Below are 25,642 nucleotides of genomic sequence, written 5' to 3'. Positions count from 1 at the left end.
GGCCAGCCAGAAATTTTCCTGGGGTACCAATTTATAAGGGTATGTGGTGGATTCATAGTATATCAGTTTTGCTAAGCTGGAACTGATGGTCCCAGAATTCCCTTCCATATATAGCGCCAGGATGGGTGAACCACAAAAGTTGTGTGAACAAGAGTGAAAAGGGGGAAGTGAAACAGCAGTTACATTCCTTTTATGTCCAAGAGTCCAAGAGGTCAGTGCCAGCCAGGCCATGAAGTGCTGTTGCCTCTAATGCACGTTGTCTTTTCTTTGCTGGCTTACCTGTGGGCATGTAGAACTCCAACCCTCTTTCAGTTTTTCTGGCTCATGGGTCAGGTATAGGTTTAGCTCTGTGACAAAGCAGGCCACTCCTTCATTTCACTCCCATCACCCAAGTGAAAGGCTCAGAGGCAGTGAGAGTCCCATGCAGATTCTCATCCATTCTCATGGGTTCCAGCCCAGCCCTGCAGGGTTCCTTTAGAGTTTGCTTCTTCCATTTCACATTCTTCCATGCCCAACTGCCAGCCCCAGCTGACTTTCCCAGCTGCAGAAGCCATAGCTCAATAGATTCTTTAGCCCACAATCGTCTAAGACCAAATACCTATAATAAATCTCTTATTATATAAATCTCCTAGTGGTTCTGCTTCTCTGATCAAACCCTGACTAATATACGTTGCTGAAACAGCTTTGGGGAGAGAATTAGATGGAGAAAATAGCATCTAGCTGAGCTCTTGTCAGGAAAATAATGTGTGTGATTGAACAGGATTTTTGTTAAGCTATTTTGGGGGACTGTTTAAATGAGAAAACTGGGGTAACAAATTGTGTTTAACTAAGCTGCCATTTAAGAAAGGGAGTCTAGTTCAGTTCAGGCTTCTGTTTTTCATCTGAATGAGGATACAAGTTAGAGGGTCAGAACTAAATTGGCCAGGACGCTCCAGTGACCTCCTTTCTTTAGGCAGAGCTCCGAATCTTCTCCAAACACATAGTTAAATCTATTTTAAGACTAGTGGCTTAAAGGGCTTTCAAATTATTAGGCTGCCGGAGGCAACTTCATGTCTTGTATCTCTGAAAGCCAGTTGCTATTTCTACTTCACCAATGCCCTAAGCTCTGTGATAATTTTTTTTTTTAATGGCACCTTTTGCAACAATTAAGAAAGCAAATTTTCTTCTGCTTTTGGAGTATTAGGATGAACAGTTTAGCCCTACTCTGCAGTAAACCACTCTCAAACACCTTCTATTCTTTCAGACATAATATGAGTTTCTTTGTCAGCTCATTGAAGAGTGAGGATTATAAAAGTTTTTTTTCATGTGGCTAGGCTATGGTGCCCACTTGCTGGGTCAAATAGCAATCTAGATGTTTCTGTGAAGGTATTTTTAGATGTCAGTAGACTCTTGGGACTTCTTGTACAATCAATATTTTGTTTCTTGGTTTGAGTAAACCTTTAAAAGTTTCAAATTCCAGGAAAATAATATAGGAATTGTGAGGCTTAGGCATCCCTCATTGCATGGTGCTAATTCAATTAGTTCTTTTGTCCTGTCACCAACAGAAGTTTTGAAAGATTGTGGAGGAGGAAATTCACAAATTTAACTTTAATAGCATACGTTAAAATAAACATAATGACGGTGAATCATGATAGAAATTTGGACACTCACTTTTTTGTGTGATTTAAGGAGCTGTTCACCCTCATGGGTGAATGGCAATTAAAGACATGTAGAGTAATCTTGCAACACTTTACAAACATTTATGCATTGGCAGAAATTGTGTTTTGCCTGTAAAAATTTCAGTGACCTCTTTATTCTCTTTCTCAGGTTTTCTAGAGTCCGTGTTTATAATAGACTAACCAGCTCCCTCAGCCTTTCCGTCCAATGTGGACAAAAACATAAAAGGAATTGAAAAGCAAGGCGAAGTATGCTGGTAGTCCTAGGCCTATCGTTTAGTAATAATACCATATTTTCTTTTTTTCTAGCACTTGGTGCTTTGTGCACATCACTTCTGCATCTGTTGTCTCATGTGACAGTTAATTTTTATGTGTTGACATGGCTAGGCTATGGTGCCCAGTTGCTGGGTCAAATAGCAATCTAGATGTTTCTGTGAAGGTATTTTTAGATGTCAGTAGACTCTGAGTAAAGCAGATTACCCTTATAATGTGAGTGGCCCTCAGCCAGTCAGTTGAAGGTCTTGAGATCAAAGACAGAGGTCCCTCGAAGAGAAAAGAATTCTGTCTCCAGACTGTCTTCAGCCTCAAGGCTGCACCATCAACTTTTACTGGAATTTCTGGGGTGCCATCCTGCTCTACAGATTTTGGACTTGCCACCCCCCCACAATTTGTGAGCCTATCCCTTAAAATAAATCTATCTACAGCTATGCCTTTCATACATATACCCCTATCTTTATCTTCATCTCTCTCTCTCTAAGATTTATCTCCTAGTGGTTCTGTTTCTCTGGAGAAATCTGACTTATACAGGTCACTTAAAAACCACTTCATCAGAAAGATGGGTAAGAGCATTGCCTTTTGAGTCAAAAAGTTCTAGGGGTTAAATTCTGGCTTTGCAACTTACCAACTTTCTGATCTGTGAGAATTAAAAAAAAAACTTTTATAATCCTCACTCTTCAACAGCTGTAAAATAGGAATAATAAAAATAACATTCGTTAGAATTTTACTATATGCCAAACAGTGTATTAAATGCCTCACACGCATTATTTCATTTTAGCAACAACCCTATTAAGCAGTGAGTGTGGCTGGCCACACTGGCATCTTAGGCAGTCACCATTTGCATCTTAGGCAGTCACTTATCTGTAAGGAACTGATCTCCCTCCTACCGACCCCACCTGTGTACATGCTCTTGTGTGATGAGCAGGTGTCAAGGTATCAGCTCCGCTCTCCCATGAGTGACTCAGACCCCTGCTATTCACTGTGCTGGTCTCTCCAGCAGTCATGGGGGTTGGTGGTTTTACCTGATTTATCCCAGATCCAAATTCTACCGTTTACTTGAACATTTACCTGAGCTTATTAAATAGATCTCACCATCATCGAAGAAAAAATGGCAAATAAATCTCATTCACTTTTCCCTGAAGCTGGTTCAGACTGCAGAAATCTCTTATATTATCCAGTAGTGGGCTCTGATCACATCTGGGATTGAAGATGCTCCAGCTGCTTTTCTCTCTAAGATCAAAGTTATTTTTTGACAACACATGCTGACGAATCCAAACCGATGCCAGTAACTGTTTATAGTTTCTCTGGGTGCAAACATAAATATTTTAGACGACTGCATCCATTTCCTATCACTGTGGCAGAACCCATTTCTCTTATTCTAAAGGAACTGAAAATTGTTAGACCTCTCACCTCCTGTGTGTTCAGAAAGCCAGACTTCTCTCTTTTCTGCCAATATTCCAAGACCCTAAGAGGCCTCCATAGAAAACTTACAGTTACATTCACAAGAGTGAGCATCATATTGATGCTATGTTGCTTTTTTTATTTTCCTAAGTCTACTATGCAGTGTTTCTCCCTACATTCCCCATTTCTATTTTCAATTTTGTATGTATTGGACTGGACAATATACCAGAGATGTCTCTCAGTTTCTATTCCTAAGTAAGAACTTAACTTCCTAGATATTCTTTCTAACCCTCAAATCGCTTTTAAAAAACTGGATCATAAATAACAGCTATTTTCAAAGTTCTCTTATATGCATTACCTCATTTAATGCACAAAATTTTCCAAAAGGAAATTACTCATAAATTCATTCTTAGAGATGTTATTCCACATACCCCAAGTCAGACTGATGAAGAGTGGCGGGGCTGGATGTAATAGAGTTTCATTGCCCATAAGCAGGGCCTGGGAGCGTGTGACCACCCCGATGGCTCTTAGCCAACACCTGCCTGGGCTGGATTGTGAAATCCCAGCATCCTTGATTTAGATTGAGATGATTTTGAGGGGTAACTTCCACTCCAGCATGCCCCTTTGGGACTGGACTGTATTTTTCCTCATCAAACCTTTTGCTTGAGGTCATGCCCTTGCTTGGCTTCTTCCCTACTTTGTTTTCCTTCTTTTGGTCCCTTAAAAGTTTCCTGGGGATCCCATTCTTAATGAACAACTTGCACACAAATTCTTTCTCAGGAGCTGATACTGGGTATCCTCACCTAAGACACCAACCAATAGTGCTTGATATCAGAGCTCAAGCTCTTACACATGATCCAATTTGAGATTCATCCTAAAATGGTGCCAATTATTCTTCCTTATAAGAGAAAACCTTAATTATAGGCAAATGTAATTAGATGGATAATGTGCACACACATTCCTTCCTTTACTGTGTATTTATTAAGTACTTAATAGGTGCCAGATTTAATCTAGGTACTGGTGATACAATGTTAAATGAGATAGCAAAGTCTCTATTCTCATGGCTTTACATTTTAATACTAGAATATAAGTAAAAAGGAAAAAAGGAACAAGATAATTGCTGATAGGATCAGTGGTATGAAGCAAGTAAAATGGAGTTATGAAGTAGCAGAAGGGAAAGGGCTGATTTTCACAGGGTTCTCAGGAATGTGTACTGGCATGAGGCAGTGATATTCTCTGTGACACTGAAATGAAAAGAAGGAGCTGGATGTGCAAGAATATGGTGCCATACAGAGAAATAAGTAAATCTGAACTCCTAAGTGGAAGCAGCCTTGGAGAGTTGAAAGAACAGAGAGAAGGCCAGAGTGCCTGCGGAATATTGAGAGGTGGGAAGGAAGGAAGCTGAAGAGAGTGAAGAATAAGTGGAGGCAAGATTATGGAAGGGCTTTGTAAACCATGCTATGGGGTTCAGGTTTTATTCTCTGGGTCATCCCTGGAGGTTTATAGTTTAGAAAGATCATTCCAACTGTGCTTCTGAGAATTGAAGATGAAGAGACAAAAGTGGATGCAGGGACCATTAACCAGGGTATGGCTGATAAAGAAAAATGGAGGTGGCCTGGACTCTCGGACTCTGCTGGCCCCTGTAGATATAGAGACTGAGATAGCTTTGGATTTTCAGGTAGGGCTGCCAAGACATGGAGACAGATTGGGTTTGGTGAGTGAGAGGGTAGAGCTTGCGAGGATTATTTTGTGCATTTGGGGTTCAAGGAACTGAGCAGATGTGTGGCCATTTATAAGATGGGGAAGCCTGGGGGAGAAACAGCTTTGGGGATAAGAAAAAGTACATTTGTGTAAGCGTAGAAATATAATAGTTATTATATAACCTTGGTTTTATAAAATTCAAAATGTGATTCAGTTCCCATAACCTTTAATGAAGAAATTTGTGTTGATTAACAGCAGACAGTGCCTTCAGTGTTAACTTTATTGCTTCTACAATGAATAAAGTCATTTCAAGAAGTTTAGTTTTATTCCGCTATCAGGGTGTTCTCTATGGGAAATTATTCCCTGTTGTCTATTCACAATTATACAAGGTCCCATTCTTTGACATGGAAATAAGCAGCAACGCCCACTGAAGTCAGCAATAGAAACTTGGCTTCCATTGCCACGAATTGTGCAGTTCCACACATCCTGAAGATAAGACTTGGAAAGAAAGTCAGGACTGGGCAAAAGTGCCTGGCTCTGGTTTTAAACGAAGCTCGTATAAATAAATCACTTATGCATGATACTGATCCTTAAACATTGAGGCATGGCTTTTACAATGAGAAAAAACCATCTCTCATCCCCTAAATGTCAGTGCTTATGTTTCAGTCACTTGGGTTCCAAAAAAACACAATCTTTTAAAGAGAAAAAGGTTGCAGACATTTTCGGTATCTTAAGGAAGATTCCTCAACCTGTTATTGGTGTTAGTGTCCACACACAACTGGCTTCACAAGGTAGGAACTTGTTGCCGAAGTCAGTGAGGTTTGGTTTCTCAATTTATGATACCGGGTTCTGCTGTGGTCATAAGGGTAGTAGCTGATAATCCCATTTCCTCACTGTGTTGAACACTTGGAAGTCGGAAGTCAGCCATAAACCAATTTTCTATTTTTCTTCAGCTTTTCTAGAGTAAAAGATTTTTTTTTGGTGTTAGAGATGGACAAGGTTTATAACAAAACTCGTTCTTCATTTCTCCAGAGAAAGCTTCTGTTTTCCAAACAAGTACTTCTTGGTTATTTTACCAGGGAGCGCATGGTGACCATCCTGTAATGTCAGCCCCACGCCAGCAGATGGCAGTCATACCACACCACGCTGTGGCAGTCGGCTAAGCTTGAGAACACCAGGAATCTGTCCTTTTCACAGAGGAAGGGTCTGATGTGCTCTGTGCCATGGCAGGAGGGGTAACAAGCACAGAGATGAATTCCAGAGAACTCACTACATAAGTCTATAAATTTGTCCCTGAACTTGAAGATATTCTCAGTTGGAAAAGGAAACAAAACTGAGTAAAAAAACCAAACCAAACCAAACCAAAACAAAACCTCTGGCTCGGTCTGTCAAAATGAGCTATGAGGTGGACGACCCAAGGTCTTGAGCTTATGCTGGGCTTTGTTTCACTGATACATGGATCAACATAATCATAGTCAGGGAGATGGCATGAAAACAGAATGGCTGAGAAAATAAGGCTGGAATGACTAACTGCAAAAGTATTTTGTTTTCAGGAGGATTAACTGAGTCTGGGGTGGCTGAGTAGGGTAGAGGAAAAACAGAAGACACTCCGGGGTGAAATTAGAAATCTTAGAAGAGCTCTTCTTTCTCTCATAGCGGTAACACAGTATTTCCAAGAAATTCTTGATAGTAAGAATAAGGATTTCCCCCAGATGGAAAGGAGACATTGCTGTACTGCAGTCATCCCAGCTTCTACCTCAGCATGCGTTTCTGAGTTTCTTCCACCATGACCCTGATGGTTTTGGTTACTCTCCCCTTCCCAATAGTTATATGGTTGCTCTGCTTTTAGTTGAAGATGTGCTGGGTTTGGGATAGGTGTGGGATTAAATGGCATCAAGACGGCATTCCTATTTATTGACCTACAATGTGGTTTCTGTACCTGAGCAAAAGACATATTTTTTCTCTATATTTGAGTTGGTCTCTTGAGACCAGCAAAGCTGTGGAAACAAAGCTTTGCTTAAGGTAAATGGCCACAATCTAGTGTTAGAAAGAAGCCTTAAGTACCATGAAAATGGACCACACAGGTCAGGGATTTCTCAAAATGTTTCTTTTCCCAGGAAAATATTGAAACCAGGACTATTGTGGAACTACGCAGTTTATGACTGCCACTTATGAACTACACTAGAATCAAGCTTGAAGGATTTAAACTTCCTCTGGAAATGAATGGGGTAGCTGAGTCCACACGTGTGGGAGGCCAACTGCATAGCTGGGAGTTGTCACAATTAACTTCCACAGAGAATTCCGTGTTCATTAAATAAGTGATTTAAGTGTGACACTACTGTATGTGCAATGTCTCTTTTCTATCTGGTGGAAATTCTTATTCTTACTGTAAAGAATTCCTTTGGAAATACTGTGTCATTACACAGTTTATGACCAATGGGTTATCATAAACTGTGTAACGATCTACAGCTATTTACAGATAGTTGCTATCTGCAGAGCTATCTGCAAAACTGTGATGAAAAACCGTAAAGGCATTTGCAGATTCTTGTTCCTATTGCCCTTTCTATGTTTGTTTAAGGTTGAGGGTTTGCTTATTTTCCATCCTGGTAATTGGATAGTTACATGATCATCCATCCACATTTGAGCAGAGGTTGGGTACATATGTTTTCAGTGTTCCAGCCAAGGTTTGGACCGTGGAAAGAGTCTATCTGGGGTACAGACAACGAGGGGGTACATCACCCATACAGAACTTAAATACACAGTAACATTGACTAAAATTTGATCTGCTTTTAAATTGTCACCATGCTCAGAAATTCTTAAGTACCATTAATGAAAAGATCTTTTTCTGGTCTAATTTCCAAACATTTGCTGTGATTGCAGCTGTGTTTCGATAATATATATGCACGCTTCAAATTAGCACATTTAAATCACTTATTTAATAAACATTGAATTCTCTGTGGAAGTTAATTGTGACAACTCCCAGCTCTGCAGTTGGCCTCCCACACGTGTGGACTCAGCTACCACATTCATTTCCAGAGGAGGTTTCTTATGGTTCAGAATCCTTCAAGCTTCATTCTGGTACAGTTCATATTTTTGACCCCCATGGTAGTGTATATTCCTGTATGTAGACAATGTATTGGAGATTAACAAAGATAGCTATATTATATTTTTTCTTTTCTGAATTATATTTTGTTTCTGGTTTGAAGTTGTAGGCAAAGTTAACCAGACACAAAAATACTTGCAAACAGCCAGAAATGGTTTAATGATGTACCAGAAACAAACTTCAAGCTTGTTCCTTGAAGACTAGTGCATAGAAATAGTGGAAAAGGCTATCAACTATGAAAAATGTAAGGAATTGGACATTACATGGGAAAAAATTCAGATCAGAAAAAATTACCCATAGAAATAACAAAGATATCACTTTCACATTGTCAGAAGAAATCAGAAGTCAGTGTCTGAATGTCCTGATCATTTTCACCAAGATCTGGACATTAGTTCTAAAGCAGAAGGAAAACTTAGAGAAGTTTTTACTAGGTTTAATAGAAGTTTATGATGAATTTCTGTTGAAAGTATTTTAGGGGAATTTTTTTGACTGTAAAAATTTTTGAAAGGGCCTAGACTGATACCAAAAAAACAAAGATATGGGAAGTATGTGATTTCTGGAATTTATTATGAAATGGAATTTTTATGAAACTTTGCCAAGGGTTGGACTTACGTTTAAGAATTTTCTTAGCTGTTTGTGTCTCTGCTGTTTCATGTGAAAGAAATTTCATGAGATTAAAATTAATAAAACATGTTCTTTCATCAACCACCAGGGAATACATGGACAAAAAAGCATTTATTATCTATTGAACATGAATATGTGAAGAAAATTAATTTTGACAAAACTTCTGAAAGATTTGTATATAGTTAAGGCTGGAAAACAGAAACTAGACTAACACAGTAGCTTACCCCTGTAATCTCAGCACTTTGGGAGGCCAAGGTGGGAGGATTGCTTGAGGCCAGTACTTTGAAACCAGCCTGGGCAACAAAGTAAGACACTATCACCACATTTTAAAAATTACTCAGGCATGGTGGCACGAGACTGTAGTCTTAGCTACTTGGGAGGCTGAGGCAGGAGAATTGCTTGAGCCCAGGGGTTTGAGGCTGCAGCAGTGAGCAAGGATTGTACCACCTACTCTGTACTCCAGCCTGGATGGATGATAGAGTAATACTCTCTCTCTCTCTCAATAAATAAATAAATAAATAAATAAATAAATAGAAAATAATAGAAACTAGAATTTTATTGTTTACTATTACAACGGACCAATATTGAGGTATATTTTTCCCCTTTAAAAAACACAGCAGTGCAATTAACACAATGTATTACTTTTTTATATTCTTATTTTATTTTTATTTAAAAGTACATTAAGGCATTATATTTTTATTTAAAAATAAATTACGTTGTATAAAAGAAATAAAAACTACCCTGCTTCTATTATATGACCAGATTTTCTTGTGATATGTATTACATGAAATATTCTTTTCCTATATTAAAATGATTCTCCAGATACCAGTTATGCTAGGTAGAGTATTCCAGTCTTTTACCATATTGATTGATCATACTGGGTTAGGCTATTCTATAGTAACAATTAAACTCTGACATCTCAGTGGGTCAACCCAATTAAAATTTGGGGCTTCCCAGCACAGTCAAATATGGAAGCTCCTGATTGGATGGCAATCCTGGGTGGTTGTCTGAAAGTAGCAGCTCAAGGACCCACCATCTTGAGCCTCTGCCATGTTGTCACTTCAAAGTGACAACTAATGCATACAGAAGGAAAAATGAGAGACAAGAAAATGTTGAAGATCCGACAAAATATTTTATGGACTGGCCTGGAAATAGCATGCATCGCTCTTACTTCCATTCAGTTGGTCCGATTCAGTCATATGATACTAACCGAACTGCAAAGAAGGCTGGAAAATCTATTCTTCCTGAGTGTCGAGGAGGAGGAAACAGGATTGGGAAGCGTCTAGCCAGTTCTGTCACTCCATCTGTGTTCAGCCTACTCTCTTTGCATTTGTCTGCCATTGCCATAGCTCGTTAGACGGTGTCTGCAGTCTCCTTGTTACCAACTGTATGATAGAGTACTACTGAACAGCCAGTGGTTTTCATATCAAGCAAGTGAACTCCTTTTTTTCCAAATAAAATACTCTCCATAAATGAATGCATTAAAAATTGATAAATACTTTGCTGTTCTGGTTGGAGGAGGAATGAACATTCAGAAACATTTCATTCATCTTTTCATTAATTCACACACACTTCCTCCTCCCTTCCCATCCCAGCCATTCCTGGAATCCTCTGTTACTTTTCTGTAGTTCCTGGGCTCTTATTAACAGAAGCTGAAAACCATTGCAATAGGCAGAGTTGGGCCATGGAAGCTCTTTGAACAGGGAATGTTGTTTAGAGAGATCCAAGTTTAAGCTGCCTCCCCCTGCCCAATACTCTTCAACTTCATATGATTCAGTTCTACTCAACGCTCCTTGAAAGACTCCTACCCATTTAAACCTTTATATTCATAAAATACAGACTTTTAATATGGTTCTTAATATTAAGTTGTTTTTATTCACTCAACACTGAGTGCCAGGCATCAGGAAAACTATGATAGGAACTCTAGCCTCAAGGGAAATAATTTTCATAATTCAAAATTAAATTAAAATATTTAAATATAAAGTTGAGTGTACAATGTGATCTTTATAATGTAGAAAGAACCACTTTCTCCAAATCTAAAGGTATATGTTGAGTCTTCTGTTTATTTATCCTAACCCATTAGGTGGGCTCAAGTCCCACCAAAAGTAATGAAGCCAAAAGACTGCCTCAATTGCCAGGAGCCCAAGCTAATCTGCAAAAACCACCATATCAGGGGACGGAGCCTCCTACCAGTTTTGAGGTTTCCTTCCATGCAAGAGAGGCCACTTGGAACAGCAGGCATGCCCACAAGAATGTTAGCATGTTTAGTTTATCTGTGCAGGCAGGTTTCTACCACGAGCATGCAGGCTTGAATTCTCTTTTGTATAACCTACACTTGTGAATTCTCCATTATCTCTCTCAAACCTCTCTACTAGGCAGAGAGTACAATCTATTCCACTCAATTTACTGCTCACTTCATTTGCATGGGGCTTTTTTTTTATAATATTATTGACATGAGGCAGAGGTTTATAACCATGGTGCTAGTTTTGCACAGCAAACATATGATCACCTTTTTAGAGACCTTTGCCCTATTTGACTCTGACCAAACCCTTCCTATTTAAACATATTCTTGTGATTCCAGGAATATGAATATAGTTCTCTGAGAAATTTAGACACATCACAGCTAAACTATTTCCAACTTGGCGCTTTTATCAACTTGAAATTATTTTCAACTGGAACAAGTCTGAAATTGCTAATTCAATCAGTATACAACTTGCAATAACTTAACATGCACGGTATACCAACTGTCTTCACTGTTGTCAGAACAAAGTATAGGCAGAACATCCTTGTGTAAACATGAATTTTACCACATGCTTTATTTCTATGTAAGATTAAATAATATTTTTTCTTTATTTTGTTAATGTGGTGAATAACATTGACTGATTCCAAAATATTAAGCTAACCTTTCATTCCTAGAATAAACCCAACTTTGTTGAGCTGTTTAATCTTTATAGATCATATATCTTTTGTACTACTTTAAAAGAGAAATTGACCAGAATTTTTTTTCTCCTAATGCTCTGTCTGGCCTATTATAAAGTTTATGCTGGTTGCATAAAATGAATTGGAAATAATTTGTTTTCTTTTTTAAATGGTTGATATAGTTCTCAGTGATTCCCTCTAGACGTGGAATATTTTTAGTTTGAAAAGATTTTAAATTATGGTTTCAATATCTTTAACAATATAAAATTATTCTGATCTATATCAGATAAATAATATTTGTGACTAAAATTATTGTTTATCTGAAATTCAGATTTAACTGCATTTCCTATATTTAACTGGCAGCTGCATAATGTCGTCATTATATTTCACATGTCTGAATGAGTAATGGTTGTCCCTTTTCTCCCTATTGTAGTTATTTGTGCCGTTTCTCTCTTTTTTCTTGATTAGTCTCACTAGAGGCTCATCAGTTTAATTAGTCTTTACAAATAACTTACTTTTGGTGTGTTCATTGTCTTCACAGTATGTTTTCCCATTAATTTCTATCTCATCTCTTCCCTTTTTTCATGTGTTGCATTTAGTTTGCACATCTAACTTCTTGAATGGATAATATGATCTTTGATTTTCAGCATTTTTTTCTTTTTAAATATATGAATATAAATTTCTCTTTAAGCATGGAGAAATGGTTTCACTGTGTCCCCACCCAAATTTCATCTTGAATTGTAGTTCCCATAATCCCCACATGTCATGGGAGGATGAGTGGAGATACTGAATCATGGGGGTAGTTTCTCCTTTCCTGTTCTTGTGATAGTGAGTTAGTTCTCACGAGATCTGATGGTTTTATAAGGGGCTTTTCCCTTCACTTGTCTCTCATTCTCTCTCCTGCCACCCTGTGAAGAGCTGCCTTCCACCCTGATTGTAAGTGTCCTGAGGCCTCCCCAGCCATGCAGAAATGTGAGTCAATTAAACCCCTTTTCTTTATAAATTACCCAGTCCTGGGCAGTTCTTTATAGCAGCATGAGAACAAACTAATACAGTAAGTTGGTACTGCAGAGAGTGGGGTGCTGCTATAAAGATACCCAAAAATGTGGAAGTAACTTTGGAACTGGGTAACAAACAGAGAGGTTGGAACACTTTGGAGGGCTCAGAAGAACACAGGAAAATGTGGGAAAGTTTGGAGCTTCTTAGAGACGTGGAGGGCTCAGAAGACAGGAAGATGTGGGAAAGTTTCGAACTTCTGAGAGACTTGTTGAATGGCTTTGACCAAAATGCCGATACTGATATGGACAATGAAGTACAGGCTGAGGTGGTCTCAAAGGGAAATGAGGAACTTGTTAGGGACTGGAGTAAAGGTGACTCTTGCTGTGCTTTAGCAAAGAGACTGGTAGTTTTTTGCCTCTGCCATAGAGATCTGTAGAACTTTGAACTTGGGAGAGATGATATGGGGTATCTGGAAGAAGAAATATTTAAGTGCCAAAGTGTTCAAGAGGAAGCAGAGCATAAAGTTTAGAAAATTTGCAGCCTGGAGATGCAATGGAGAAGAAAAACCCATTTTTCTGGGAAGAAATTCAAGCAGGCTGCAAAAATTTGCATAAGTAATGAGGAGCTGAATGTTCATCACCAAGGTAATAGAGAAAATGCCTCCAGGCATGTCAGAGACCTTCAAGGCAGTTCCTCCCACCACAGGCTTGGAGGCCTAGGAGGGAAAATAGTTTCTGGGGCCAGATCTAGGGCCTTGTGCTGTGTGCAGTCATGAGACTGCATCCCAGCTGCTCTAGCCATGGCTAAAAGGGGCCAAGGTATAGCTCAAGACATTGCTTCAGAGTGTGCAAGCCCCAAGCTTTGGCAGCTTCCACGTGGTATTGGGACTGCAGGTATGCAGAAGATAAGAATTCAGGTTTGGGAACTTCCGCCTAGATTTCAGAGAATGTATGGAAATGCCAAATTTCTAGGCAGAGGTGTGCTGCCAAGGTGGAGTCCTTATGGGGAACCTCTGCTAGGGCAGTGCAGAAGGGAAATGTGGGGTTGGAGCCCCCACAGAGAGTCCCCACTGGGCACTGCCTAGTAGAGCTGTGAGAAGAAGGTCACCATCCTCCATGCCCCGGAATGGTAGATACGCTGACGGCTTGCATGACATGCCTGGAAAAGCTGCAGGCACTCAATGCCAGCTTGTGAAAGCAGCCGGGACGGGGGCTGTACTCTGCAAAGCCACAGGGATGGAGCTGCCCAAGGCTGTGAGAGCCCACCTCTTGCATCATTGTGATCTGGGTGTGAGACATGGATTCAAAGGAGTTCATTCTGGAACCTTAATGTTTAATGACTGCCCTGTTGGATTTCAGACTTGCATAGGGCATGTAGCCCCTTTATTTTGGCCATTTTCTTCCATTTGGAATGGATGTATTTGCCCAATGTCTGTACCTCTACTTTATCTGGGAAGTAATTAACTTGCTTTCGATTTTACAGGCTCATAGGCAAAAGGGACTTGCCTTGTCTCAGATGAGACTTTGGACTTGGACTTTTGGTTTAATGCTGGAATGAGCTAAGACTTTGAGGGACTGTTGGAAAGGAAAGATTGTGTTTTGAAAATAAGGACATGAGATTTTGGAGGGGCCAGTGGCAGAATGATATGGTTTGGTTGTGTCCTCACCCAAATTTCATCTTGAATTGTAGTTCCCATAATCCCATGTTGTGGGATGGGGCAGGTGGAGATAATTGAATCGTGGGGGCAGCTTTTCCCATCCTATTCTTGTGATAGTTAGTTCTCCTGAGATATTGTGGTTTTATAAAGGGCTTTCCCATTTGCTTGGATCTCATTCTCTATCCTGCCACCCTGTGAAGAGGTGCCTTCTGCTATCATTGTAAATTTCCTGAGGCTTCCTCAGCCATGTGGAACTGTGAGTCAATTAAAACTCTTTTCTTTATAAATTATCCAGTCTCTGGTATGTCTTTATTAGCAGCATGAGAACAGACTAATACATATGGTTTTGACTGGAGCATCATGCTCACGGACTTGGATTTTATTTTGTAGGTGATAAGGAGCCATTAATTGTATGGTGAGGAATGATATATTTCTTTATATTTGCTTTTTGTGAATGCAGTTTGCTGTGTTATGAAAACAGTAATTTGGGGAGTGCTATGATCTGAATGTTTGTATCCCCTGAAAATTCATATATTGAAATCCTAACTCCCAAGATGATGGTAGTAGGAAATGAGGCTTTTGGGAGGTAGTTAGGTAATGAGGATGGAGCCCTCATGAATAGGATCAGTGCCCTTATAAAAAGAGGCTTCAGAGAACTGCCTCACCACTTTCACCATACCAAGACATAGTTTAATAAAGCAGCATCTATGATCCAGACACTGAATCTGCTGGTGCCTTGATCTTGGACTTCTCAGGCTCCAGAATCACGAGAAATAATTTTCTGTTGTTTAAGCCACTCAGTTTATGATATTTTTGTAATAGCAGCCTAAATTAACTAAGACAGGGAGGCAGCCTAAATTAACTAAGACTAGAAGTAGAAGAGCTCTTGGTTGATAACAGAATATTGGGGGACAGCCTTTAGGCAATGGGCAGTCAAAGGACACAGTCATTATTATTAAAGAAAGGGATACAGAAGAAGAGACCTCTGGTTCATAGAGCTGAGGCATCAGAGGCTGGGTGAACAAAGCTTCAAGTTCCACATTTGTAGTTGTGTTTCCATTTAAGGTATTTCACAAGGTTTTTAAATATCAGAATTAATAGCAAACCTCTAAAACAATGAATACTTTAAACAACTGTTTTATACATGGCTACACAGCATGCCAGTCCTTTGGCACCCAAGGCATAGCTCAGCTCCACCAGTGACCCCTGGGCCAAATATTTCATTGACACAGATCCTCAAGGATAGAGCTCAACCCTCAAGCACTGGTCATTCTGAATTTTCCTTGATTGACACATCAGTGTAAGCCATGAATTTGAAACCACTTCAATCCCTGGCCTATCCCTTTGTCTTTTAAAAGTTCTCACAGTGAAGTAGATGCTATCTAAAAGGTTTTCAGCAACTTGGAGAAAGACAACTTAAAAGTAAAAGTTAGTTTTCATATCAGATATAGATAATGAAGATCAAAATGTCTTACCTATTTTAAGAGAGAACAGTTGGATTTAACTCGTAACATGTCAAATTCTGTGTTCTTTTTTCATTGAAAGAAAAAAGATTGGCCAGGAATAAAACTTTAGTGGTTTGTTCAAAGATAAGGCACTGCATCTTTATCTGAAGTAGAGTGAAAAATGTTTTTCGAGACAAAGTGAATAATGACTAGATGTGCTCTTTTTGAATGGCCATCTTTAGAAATTAGCAGAGTTTGAGATATCAGGAGGAATAGAATCAAGTGTTTCTTTCAGAATAAATCAAGTTTTACAAACAGGGCATTGTCCTACCAATTCCCAGTGTTCTAAAAGTCCTACTGCTGTTTCTTTCCTGGCATACTGGGAAGAAGTCCAGGACTTGTTTCCTTTTCACCTTTGGTTCTCTAGACTCACCATGTCCAGGGCTGTTCAGTGATATACCTGTGGAAAGGGAAAAATGTCTTCTTCAAAGGAGTCAATTATTTGGTGGCTACAAATTTGGGTGTTTGGGTAGATATTAGCCAATTTCTTATAAAATTTGAAAACTTATTTGAAATTCCCACCAGTATGCTAATTTACAGGAAGTTGACATCTCTGAAAATCTGTGTCCTGCTCCCCCCATCCCCAAAAAATCCACGCTATTACAACCATATAACATGGCCCTATCCACACTATGAGATATGTTATGGTTCAAGTTTTAAAGACAGGGATAATTCCATTATACTTAGTGCTAAGATGTCAGTTTAGGTACGATCATACAGTAAAGAAATATATTCTTTCCATGTTTTTATTCACTTGGAAATCCTTATTGTTTTTAAAATAAACACAAACAAATAAAAAGTAAGCCTGTATTCCATTTGACTTGACTGGGTGCAGTGCTTACACCTGTAATCCCAAAGCTTTGGGAATCCAATGAGGGAAGATCGCTTGAGGCCAGCATTTCAAGATCAACCTGGGCAGCAAAGTGAGACCCAACTCTAGAAAGAAAAATAACTTAAAAATTGGACTTACTATATTCGTTTTTGTTGTAAATTGTCTTGCTAATGATCTAGTAGAGAAAGTTAAGTAAGGAATAGAATTACTAAACTGCCTGTGGTGGTATCAGTGTACTGATTTGCTTTTCCTTTTTTTTTTTCAATCTGTTTATCTCTCTGCACATGGTGGCTGGGGATGAAACCTTAGAGATTTGTTCACAAATAAGCCATACTGATGGTTGGGGAGGATACACACCTGTCTATCCATTTATCTAAAATGTATCAATGTTTGGATGGAAACAGAGATGAATAAGATGAAATACCTGCCCTCATGAAGTCCTTGAGAAGTTAAGAGTTAGGAAATCACGTCATATGTGCTAATGATGCAGCCATGTATGAAGTGCAGTAGGTTCAATGGGAATAGAGTAGGAGACAAAAGGCAGAGGGAAATGATGAGAGTTTGAACCAGGACAGTAGCAGTGGTGATGAAGACAGAGAGGCAGATTAAAGTGCTTTTTGGGGAGGAAGATCTCAGAAGCGTAGAGAGTTTGGTTTTGAGTCCTGGAGCTACAACTTTATAGCTTACTGGTTGGGTTATTCATACAAGGCAAGTTTTAAATTCTCTGAATCTCAGTTTTCTCATTTGTAAAATGGGATTGTAGTACCTAAATCATAGAGCTTCTGTGTGCATTAAACAAGTTAATTTGTGAAAAGTTCTTAGTATCTGGTGTTTCAAACATAGTCATTCAGTCTACATTGGCTATTATAATCACTATCAGTACTGGGTGAGCAGTCACACAGTGTAGTTGAGAACACAAGGAGTTTTAAGTCAAACAGAATTTCATTTCAATCTCATACTGCGTTGTACTATCTGTCTGACTTGGGTCAAGTTACTGAGTGTCTCTGAGACTCAGCTTTATCCCCTGTGAAGTGGGAATTATAGCCACTAATTTGTGGGACACTTTTTAATGAAATGAATCAAAGTATAAAAATAATATGGCCCCACATCAAAATCCAATAAATAACTGCTATTATTGGGAGTTGAGAGAGAAGGAGATATTTAGGATGATGTTTTTAGATTTGTAAGATGAGTAGTAGCTGGATAGTCATGATACACAGAGAATATGAAGGAAAATAGGCTTGTTTAAAGGAAAAAAAGTGAGTTTTATTTTAATCATAGATAGATATATCTGGTGCTTCTGCTAAGTAGTTTGAGATAAAGATATGGTTGTCAGAAGGGACTCAGGCCTGGAGTTTTAGCTTTGTGTATTGGCAACCTATATGTTGTATTTGATTTCATGGATATGGATTGGGTTTTCCATAGATGGGTAAAGGATTCAAATTTAGTGTCTTGGAGAAGACTAGCCTTTAAGGGGATAATAGAGAAGAAGAAAGGAGGAATGAAAGAAAGCCAGGCAAGAGGGTTAATATGCATGATGAGACAGGTGAGAGTTGAATTCATGAAGACTTACAGTGACCAAATGTCAAAGGGGAGAAAACTGAAGACAGTGTTCTTTAGATTTGGCCATATAGAGGTCACCTGGTGACTTTCACCTTAGCAGTTTCTATTTAGCACTGTGGGTGTGAAGCAGGGGAGTAAGAAGAGAATGGGAGCAGAAAGATGAGGATGTGGGCAGTAGGGGCCAAATTCAAATATAACTCCTAACAGGGCATCCCATCAATGCATGTATGTGGCTAGGACCGACTGGACATTCTAGGAATATAGGAAGTTTGTGCATATTGGTGGTGCAGTGCATGGTGATATCAAGGGAATTCAACTTAGCACGTGGAAGAACATGTGGTTCATTGCAAGCACTCAATCAATATTAACTCCTGTTACTACTTCCATCATTGTTATTCACTATACACTCTACTGCCTCTCATGTGTACTCTGAGCTACTTCAGGGAACAAGTCGCTACACAGATCGACAAAGCATAGGAAAAATAAAGAAACTGGCCAAATTTTCCATATACAGACATTAAATTAGAACAATTTGCTTGTTTTGCAATTTGCTGCTAATAACAACATTCTCCCTCTTTCCAGACCCATTCTAAAGGCTGCTTTCATGTTTCCTAAAATGTCTACCTCTATCTTTATGCTCCCAGAAGGGTCATTGGCAGTATTTTCAACCAGGTTTAACACATACAAAAATGTTAGTATTCCTTTTTAAAGGTGGCCCTCAGGTAACTGTTTTCATTCCTTCCACCTCAGTCCCCTAGTTTTAAGGGTCTCATTATAGTAGACACAAGCCCCCATACACACAAACATACCCATTTGTATGCTTATAACAAATAATATATTTATAGTTTTAAAAATGATATTATAAATATGCCAAGGATATGGACACTTTGGGATGTTGTTAATGAGAGTGAGAATTACTCTAACCAACCTTCTTCAGGATATGTACATTTTATTTGACCTGGGTAATCCCAATTTGGGAAATACATCTTACAGCTTGAAAAAACATTAAATGCAAAGCTATACTAAGTGATACTTCCTGTATTGTTATTTATAGTGGCACTGGAACTAGAAACAGCCTGAGTATCTCTTATTAGAGAGAAGCTTGACTAAACTATAGGGCTCTATAATATAGAATATAATGACCAGACAGATATCCATGATATGTTATTAAGAACAAAAGTAAGCAAAAGAGTCATAGGTATAAAATGATCCCATGTTTGAAGTACAATAATATACTTTATTTACACATGTGCATATCTTTGTGTGAACATACGTACTTATTTTGGATATAATTTTTTGGATCACAGAGAACAAGGTAGAAGAATACATACAAAATTGTTAACATTGGTTAATCAGAGTTGATGGAGTAGAAATGGGGTAAAGTGAGATTGTTAACCTTTTCTTCACTACTCTTATATTTAATTGTGAAAACAAGCTTGCATCACTTTTTAAATTAAAAATAAACCCTAACTACAAACCACTGCTCAGTGAAATAAAAGAGGACACAAACAAATGGAAGAACATACCATGCTCATGGATAGGAAGAATCAATATCATGAAAATGGCCATACTGCCCAAGGTAATTTATAGATTCAATGCCATCTCCATCAAGCTACCAATGAGTTTCTTCACAGAATTGGAAAAAACTGCTTTAAAATTCATATGGAACCAAAAAAGAGCCCGCATTGCTGAGACAATCCTAAATCAAAAGAACAAAGCTGGAGGCATCACGCTACCTGACTTCAAACTATACTACAAGGCTACAGTAACCAAAACAGCATGGTACTGGTACCAAAACAGAGATATAGACCAATGGAACAGAACAGAGCCCTCAGAAATAATACCACACATCTACAGCCATCTGATCTTTGGCAAACCTAACAAAAACAAGAAATGGGGAAAGGATTCCTTATTTAATAAATGGTGCTGGGAAAATTGGCTAGCCATAAGTAGAAAGCTAGAACTGGATCCTTTCCTTACTCCTTATATGAAAATTAATTCAAGATGGACTAGAGACTTAAATGTTAGACCTAAAACCATAAAAACCCTAGAGGAAAACCTAGGTAATACCATTCAGGACATAGGCATGGGCAAGGACCTCATGTCTAAAACACCAAAAGCAACGGCAACAGAAGCCAAAATTGACAAATGGGATCTCATTAAACTAAAGAGCTTCTGCACAGCAAAAGAAAGTACCATCAGAGTGAACAGGCAACCTACAGAATGGGAGAAAATTTTTGCAATCTACTCATCTGACAAAGGGCTAATATCCAGAACCTACAAAGAACTCAATCAAATTTATAAGAAAAAAACCAAACAACCCCATCAAAAAGTGGGCAAAGGATATGAACAGACATTTCTCAAAAGAAGACATTCATACAGCCAACAGACACATGAAAAAATGCTCATCATCACTAGCCATCAGAGAAATGCAAATCAAAACCACAATGAGATACCATCTCACACCAGTTAGAATGGCGATCATTAAAAAGTCAGGAAACAACAGGTGCTGGAGAGGATGTGGAGAAATAGGAACACTTTTACACTGTTGGTGGGATTGTAAACTAGTTCAGTCATTATGGAAAACAGTGTGGCGATTCCTCAAGGATCTAGAACTAGAAGTACCATATGACCCAGCCATCCTGTTACTGGGTATATACCCGAAGGATTATAAATCATGCTGCTATAAAGACACATGCACATGTATGTTCATTGCGGCACTATTCACAATAGCAAAGACTTGGAATCAACCCAAATGTCCATCAGTGACAGACTGGATTAAGAAAATGTGGCACATATACACCATGGAATACTATGCGGCCATAAAGAAGGATGAGTTTGTGTCCTTTGTAGGGACATGGATGCAGCTAGAAATCATCATTCTCAGCAAACTATCACAAGAACAGAAAACCAAACACCGCATGTTCTCACTCATAGGTGGGAACTGAACAATGAGATCACCTGGACTCGGGAAGGGGAACATCACACACCAGGGCCTATTATGGGGAGGGGGGAGGGGGGAGGGATTGCAATGGGAGTTATACGTGATGTAAATGACGAGTTGATGGATGCTGATGAGTTGATGGGTGCAGCACAGCAACATGGCACAAGTATACATATTTAACAAACCTGCACATTATGCACATGTACCCTAGAACCTAAAGTATAATTAAAAAAAAAAAAGAAGAAAAAAAAAAGAAATAAGCTCAGAGAAGTTCTGAGAAAAATTATAATAATAAAAAAATACCCTATAAGTAAAAGGAAAAATAGAGCTTTTACTATCATCTAATGAAATTATAAACCATCTATTTGAAACATGTAATTTAAGGGACACAATGAGAAATGAAATGGTAATTATCAAGAGTTGGAGTAATAAACTTAGCTTTGGAGGTCAAGAAAGCCAGCAGTGATTAGTCTCTATTATGAGATTAGAGGAACCTATCTTGCTGTCTTTAAATGCAGCCACTTCTAGAGAGGGTTTTCTATACACGTGTGCTTTTGAATTTGATTACTATGGGGTGAATTATTAGGAAGCTCACACATTTGCTGGGATTAGTTTAGTAATTTTAGTGCTCATTAACCACCCAAAAGTGTAAGACTTGAAGGAAGAGTATTCAGATAGTTTAAATGTTGATAGGGCAGTAGTCATGGAAAAGGGGTACTGGAAAGGTTCCCAGTTTACAGCAAGGCTCTGTTCTGGTGGAATTCTTTTTTAGGGGCTGGACTGAAGAAGGTATTGGAAGGTCATGGGAGCTCTCAGCAAAGGACAGGGGAACGAATGGAAAAGAATAATAGAGATCTCAAAACCTCAAAAACTTAAGTGAGATCATCCAGCTTAGCAAATGAGAATTCATGGAAAGGAAAAAGAGAGAGGGTAACAGGGGTCGAGAAAAGAGAAGTTAGTACTATTTGTGCTTGGGCAGCCAAATCAGTGAGAAACTATAGACAGGTGGTAGATGAGCAGGGAAGAAGATGAATTCCAGGAGACAGGAGAAAGATAAAGGGGTGCAGGAGGCCATCCAAAATGAAGAGGCCCAATTTGAAGCTTGCCTAGCATTGGCTTGCTTGTGTTTAGTCTCATCCACCAACGAAGTGAATTCCCACGGGCAACTTATAAAGTGAGAACGTATAGATTCACATCTTGCATTTACATAATCATCCTTCATAACCAAGAGTCTTAAGAATAAAAAAGGTTTATTTATCTAGTGTGTACATTATGGCTTCGAATGATACGCAGTATATAATACATATAACATAAAATATGTGTTAATCAAACTGTTTATATTATCAGTAAGGCTACCAGTCAACACTAGGCTACTATTAGTTAAGTTTTTGGGGAGTCAAAAGTTATACATGGATTTTCAACTGCACAAGGGGTTGACATCCCTAACCTACTGCATTGTTCAAGGGTCAAGTGTATTTGGATCTCTGCCTCTGAGATGTTTCATTCTTCTTTGACAAAATAGGGCTGCTTCTGTGAAGGAAAAGAAATACTGCTCACCAAAAATTCATAGAAAAAATAAGACTGGGTACAGTGGATCTCGCCTGTATTTCCAGCACTTTAGGAGGCTGAGGTGGATGGATTGCATGAGACCAAGAGACTAGCATGGGCAACATAGTAAGACTCCATCTCTACAAAAAATTAAATTAAATTTAAAAAATAGCCAGACGTGGTGCTTGCTTATAGTCCCAGCTACTCAGGAGACTGAGGCAAGAGGATTGCTTGAGCTTTGCAGTTTGAGGCTGCAATGAGCTATGATTGTACTACTATACTCTAGCCTGGGCAACAGAGGAAGACTCTGTTTCTTAAAAAAATAGGAAAAATATAAGGGTCACAGTGTTGTAAGAAGGATAAAAGAACAACAGAAGGACAGGAAAAACTTAGTTTTGATTTGAGATGGCATGAAATAGCTTTAACATCTTACAATAAGTCATTTAAATTCTTTCAGTCTTAGTTGTATCATTATGATTTCTGTGCTCTTATGTGACACACAATTTCATTAGACAAGAATTCTTTTGAAATTGATGAACATGTCCAGAATTGGAGGCAGCAATGGCAAATGAAGATCCAGACTTCAAAGTCATAGAAGATTAGTAGCAAAGACTTAAAAGTTTGAACTGACCTAGGCTCAAATTTTGGCTTTACAATATACTAGCAAATGACATTGGAAAAGTTTCTCTGTGCCCATTTCCTCATAAATTGAACTGAAGGTAATAACAGGTACCTAAACTGTGAATGTGGTGAATTTTAAATGTGATAGTATGTGTTAATTGCTTAATGATACCTGGTAACCAGGAAGGGCTCAAAATGAGGTAGAAAATACCGTGGAATATATCTATTCATACAGAGACACAATTTTCTTTTTACTTTTTTCAAGTTATATTTTTCCCCCAGATGGGGACAAAACAGGTTTTGAGCATGTTGGCAGAAAAAACACAAGTAAATATGGTAGTGATTTAGCAAGACACAGTAGACACAGCATCTCACAGCAGGAAGGAAGGAAGACACAAGAATTGAGGAAGCAAAAGAGGAATATTATTCAGACATGGAACTTGTCAGTGCAATGGCTAAAAATACTGTGGGTTAGTCAAAGAAATCGAGTTGTTCTGTGGGCTAGAAACCCTATGATTTATAAAAACAGTACATCATCCATCAATGGCTATTCTGTATATACCCTATGGTCTCTCTATTTCCAGAATTACCCTGATTTTCTAGCCTCACTGGGGCTATTGATTGAGCTTTGTGAATGTTTTTCTGTGAGCATCATGAGTGAGGAATCATTTAGACCACATTGTCACTGCTTCCCCAAGCTCAAAATTATGTTCAGGGTTGACAACATCTGTACTTTTGTAACCTTCTCATGGGTTGATATTTTATCAAACTCTCATGGGTAGACAAAATCCTCCATCTGCATGCAGTATTTAAATTAATGTGAGAAAATGAAGGTTTCAGAAAGGAGCAACAGTGTACTTGAAGACAAAACTTTGGACATGTTTTATATTCATTCAGGGCTATCATGTTGTCTTAGTACTGTCAGGGATAGGGTCACAGTCATGACTGTAATCTCGGTATCTAGCCCACAAGCACTCTGTTCTTTTAAAATTGTCAATTTGCTTTAAAAGTTACTAGTCTTTTGCCTCCTTCTATTGTGTGCCAAACACTGTGTCAGGTGCCATGACTGCAACAATAAATAAGACATGGTCCCTACGGTTTTATTTATAAACTGTGTACATGGAGCACACAGTTTCAACACGTAACATATTGCCATGTCCAAAGTTTTGTGTTCAGGTACATGGAATCAGCCAAATTAGACAATCAACCAGTACTTGTGCATTGGTTTTTATGTGCTGAATTACACCATGATCCCTGGCCATGGTGGCAGTCTAGCAGTGAGGCACAGGAAGTAGTGTTTAGAAGGAACGAGTGACCTAATGATGACAAGTTGAGATGATGGAGACAAATCCCTACCTTCCAGAAGGAAGGTAGATGATGGGGGAGACAGAGTGGAAGAGGAATGATTTTATGCTGTAATGGTTATAAGCACTGGTACAACTCGGCAGAATGGAGGAGGTAGGCATGTAGAAGAAACCCACTGAAAAGTTATTGGGAAGCAGGTGGAGAATGTCTGGATAAGTTTGGAAACTTTATTGGAATATTGGGAGAAGAGATTGGGTACCAAAGTGGAGTCAGATCTCTTTCTCCCATTTCAATGACTATTTTTAAATTTTCAATTAATTGGGTAGGCCATGGTTTTTTTTTGTTTTGTTTTGTTTTGTTTTGTTTTCTGATTTTGCCTTATTCTCCTGGTAACGTTTTGGTTAAAGTTAGTTGTTAGCATGAGTAACATCATGAAGAAGTGGCATAAAAGCATGCAAAAATTGTCTTGGCTCAAAATATATCACAGACAAATTCTATTCAAAGTGGTGTATTTCATGGTCACAGTATTCTATAATTATTTACTGTCTTAGACTAGTGGGTCTGGTCTTCCCCCTTGACTTCGTGTACTCTCATTCCACACAAAAGCTCATAGGCATAGAGTGGAGGTGGCCCCATGTCAGGTCCTAGGAGTGTCCCTGTATGAGCCGTCCCATGTGGATACACGCAAAGGAGCTGGGAGGAGATGAAAGTCCTGGCTTTTTGGTAAAAGGCACGTTTGATCTTTCACAACTACCACAGAGGACAAGGCAGGTTTCCTGGAAGAAGCACAGGGGAGGGAAAAGGAAAATTAGAAGGCTCCATCTGAGAAGTTGAGGCTAAGCTTGAATTCCTGATGGCCAGAGGTTGTTTCCAAGAAGCATGTCTGTCTGTGGTGTACCAGCTTTCAGCTGGGTGGCTCCTAGATCATGTCTCTTTCGTCAACCAGCTGATGGCACCAGCACCAGTAGCTTCCTTCCAGGAATGCACTG

At 38.8% G+C, this 25,642-nt stretch overlaps 1 long non-coding RNA gene across 1 annotated transcript in view; it reads left to right on the top strand.

Moving 5' to 3' along the window:
- The first annotated feature begins 13,495 nt into the window (after nt 1-13,495).
- The window catches only part of LOC126961564 (uncharacterized), a 140,017-nt gene continuing 127,870 nt past the window's right edge, over nt 13,496-25,642 (top strand). Inside the window, exon 1 of the long non-coding RNA XR_007728333.1 lies at nt 13,496-13,571. This is a non-coding gene — a long non-coding RNA (uncharacterized LOC126961564). The remainder of the gene's footprint in view (nt 13,572-25,642) is intronic.

Source organism: Macaca thibetana, chromosome 8 (genome assembly GCF_024542745.1).
Source record: "Macaca thibetana thibetana isolate TM-01 chromosome 8, ASM2454274v1, whole genome shotgun sequence".
In the NCBI taxonomy this organism is placed as follows: Eukaryota; Metazoa; Chordata; class Mammalia; order Primates; family Cercopithecidae; genus Macaca; species Macaca thibetana.
This window is presented reverse-complemented; position numbering and strand designations above follow the sequence as displayed.